Raw genomic sequence first — 3,436 nt, 5'->3', positions numbered from 1 at the left:
TTTTTAGAGTTGCACTTATTCTCAGTGACCTGTCTAATGAACAATTTACTTTGTATGCTGTTTTAATGTAGAGTTTAAACAAGTAATTGTAACTGAAATAAAAACAACATGGAGTCATTTAGATTTTAATATCTGCAAATATTGGAATTAGAGACTCAATGTGTAATTGAGGAGCTAGTTATTAATTAATTGTGTTTGGTAACCAATTCATAACGAATATTAGTTGCAAATAATTTCTTTGATTCTTTTCACAAATGGCTAAAAATATTTCTTTATAAATTATTATTGCGGTAGTAAATATTGAATTGATTTTACTATCAAAACAGTGGTGACGCTAGATTTTATGTTGCTCATTCTCAAATCATTCAGCAAGATTGGGCAAGAGATTCAGCAATATCAGGCTAGAGATGATTGTGAGGTTAATTCCAAATGCTACTGTCATAAGTGCTACTTGGTTCTTAGCTTTGTGGAAACAAAATTTTACCATCTTCCCCAGCCTTAAATGCATTGATTGGTTTGAAGTTGCTATATTTGTGAGGTACACATAAAGTTGCTAAAACTTTAGGACAAATGGAAGAAATTCAAATTTCAAACAATCAGAACAATTTATAGGATCAGAGAAAAGGCGGCACGGTGGCACAGTGGTTAGCACTGCTGCCTCACAGCGACAGAAACCCGGGTTCAATTCCCGCCTCAGGCGACTGACTGTGTGGAGTTTGCACGTTCTCCCTGTGTCTGCGTGGGTTTCCTCCGGGTGCTCCAGTTTCCTCCCACAGTCCTAAGATATGCAGGTCAATACTAAATTGCCCGTAGTGTTAGGTTAGGGGCATGGGTGGGTTGCGCTTCGGCGGGTCGGTGTGGACTTGTTGGGCCGAAGGGCCTGTTTCCACACTGTAATCTAATCTAAATCTAATCTAATCTAATGCTGATTGGTTAGCATGTTTACTCTGATTCCAGGTGTTGCCATGCGCTGGGATCCACTTAAGAAAGTGCACTGACTCTCAAGTCCCAGTGCCCCCAGGTTGCCAGAAAATTTAATGCTTTAACTAAACTATTCAAAGTTGCCAATGTTCCTGTGTCATGGAATCAGATGGAATTATCAAGGCTTTGATGTTGCAATTTTACTAGTTGAAACTCTGACACCCTTTTAAAACCTGTAAACATTAACAGACACTGACAAAGAAAATGTGAATAGCTTTGCTGGTTATGGGAAAACAATCTGGGGAAACACCATTCAGTAGCACCAATCCACAGGATTTGATGAGATGTTTTGTTTGCTCCCCATAACTTTCTATTCTCCAATATCCTTTCTGGATTCTTTCACAGGAAGCAGCGGGTTGCGCAATTATAAAATCTCTTGGTTACTGATCTGAGGCAACAGCTTGTAGCAACAGGAGAGAGTAAATAATTGGTTTTCTTCAGGCTTCAGTTACTTTTACTGCAGAGAAATAAAGATGCAGATCCTGTTTCTTCCAGTCTGGAGATCTTCTGCCTCTGTATTGTTCACACCCATTAGCTGTACATCTGCCCAGAAAACAATTAGTCTTGTGATCAGGCTGCTGACCTCTAGCATCAACATTTGCTTATAATTACACAAATTAATGAGCAATCTGTTGCGGAATGATTCTCAATTTAGATACTTACATCAGTTACAAGGAGAAAGTGAGGATTGCAGATGCTGGAGATCAGAGTTGAAAAGTGTGGTGCTGGAAAAGCACAGCAGATCAGGCAGCATCCGAGGAGCAGGAGCAGGCATAAGCCCTTCATCACTTGCCATGCTTTTTCAGCGCCACACTTTTTGGCACTTATATCAGCGCCATGCCAACTTTTCTCTCCTCCCCTACTGCTTACAAAGCAGCAGTGTAAATATAACTCATAATGAGTCATGGTACCCTGGTTTTAGAAGCCCAACAATTTGTTTCACAGTCCTTGGTTTCAAAGCAGTTATTTTCCCACTTCAGTCCACAATCTAAAATAAATAAAAATAAAAAAGGTATTTCATATAATGAAAGCAATCGAGAAATGTAGGCTTCCAAGTTAATCCAAAAAATGTACAAGACTTGATATTTGTTTTGTGTGCAAAATAATGGGTCCCAAGTACAGTTCCCAATTACAGAATCACTTCTAATCATAATCATTTTATTTTGCAAATAATAGTTTGTGGAGTACATAGACATAGAATACAGAGATACACCACAGGAACAGGGCCTTCGGCCCACCATATCTGCACCAATAGTTATACCGTTCTAAACCAGTCCCACCTGCCTGCACATAATCCATATCCCTCTATTCCCTGCCTGTTCATGTGCCTGTCTAAATACCTCTGCTTCTACCTCCTTCCCTGGCAGTGCATACCAGCTGATTATCACTCTGTGTCGAAAAAAAGAATTCCTACATGCTACTTTCTTTAAACTTTCACCTCTTACTTTAAACCTATGTCCCCTAGTATTTGACAAATCCCCCCTGGGAAAAGCATTCCGACTATCCACCCTACCCATGCTCTCATCATATTTTTTGCTATCAGTTTACCGCAGGCTCCAATGTTCTAGAGATAAAATCTGAGTTTGTCCATCCTCTTTTTATAGCTGATATAATCCAATCCAGGCAATATCCTGGTAAGCGTCTTTTGCACCATCTCCAAAGCCTCCACATCCTTCCTATGGTGTGGTGAGCAGAACTGCATACAATACTCCAAATCTGACCTAACTAAAGTCTTGGACAGATACAGTTAGTTCTGATATAAAACGATAGTTCCATTCTCGTGCGATCTCGTATTGTAAGAAAATTGCACAACAGCAATGCCATTTAAACTAATGGGGCCAGAATTACGTTATAGCCAATAATGTAAGGAAAGTTCGCGTTCTATAAATAATAGCCTAAATTCTTCAATTTCTGTTGAAAAAAACACATGTTATAGCAATACCGACTGTACAATATGACTTGCCAATTTTAATCCTCGGTGCCCAACTGATGAAGACAAACATGTTTTACTCCTTCTTCACCATCTTATCCACTGGCATTGCCACTTCCAAGGACCTATGGTCTTGCACCCCAAGATCACTCTGACTATCAATGTTCCTCAACATCCTACCATGAACTGTACACTTTCCTCTTGCATTTGACCTCCCAGAATGCATCACCTCACAGTTGTCTCAATTAAACTCCATCTGCCATTTCTCCACTCAGCTTTCAAATTGAACTATATCCTACTGTATCCTTTGACAATTGTTTCTCCCTATCTAAAATTCCACCAAATTTCATTTCGTCTGCAAATGTACTGAGACTACCTACATTTTCATCCAAATCATTTATAAATATTACCTACTGCAATCTGCATTATGCCAAATATGAACCAAAAGGAACATGTATTTGGTCTCATATTGGACATTGACAGTAATACACAGTATTGTTGTATGGTAGGTAGAATGTCTTTTGA

The sequence above is a fragment of the Chiloscyllium plagiosum genome, unplaced genomic scaffold (genome assembly GCF_037043375.1).
Source record: "Chiloscyllium plagiosum isolate Xiang-an unplaced genomic scaffold, Cpla_swu_hap1 HiC_scaffold_36, whole genome shotgun sequence".
In the NCBI taxonomy this organism is placed as follows: Eukaryota; Metazoa; Chordata; class Chondrichthyes; order Orectolobiformes; family Hemiscylliidae; genus Chiloscyllium; species Chiloscyllium plagiosum.
This window is presented reverse-complemented; position numbering follows the sequence as displayed.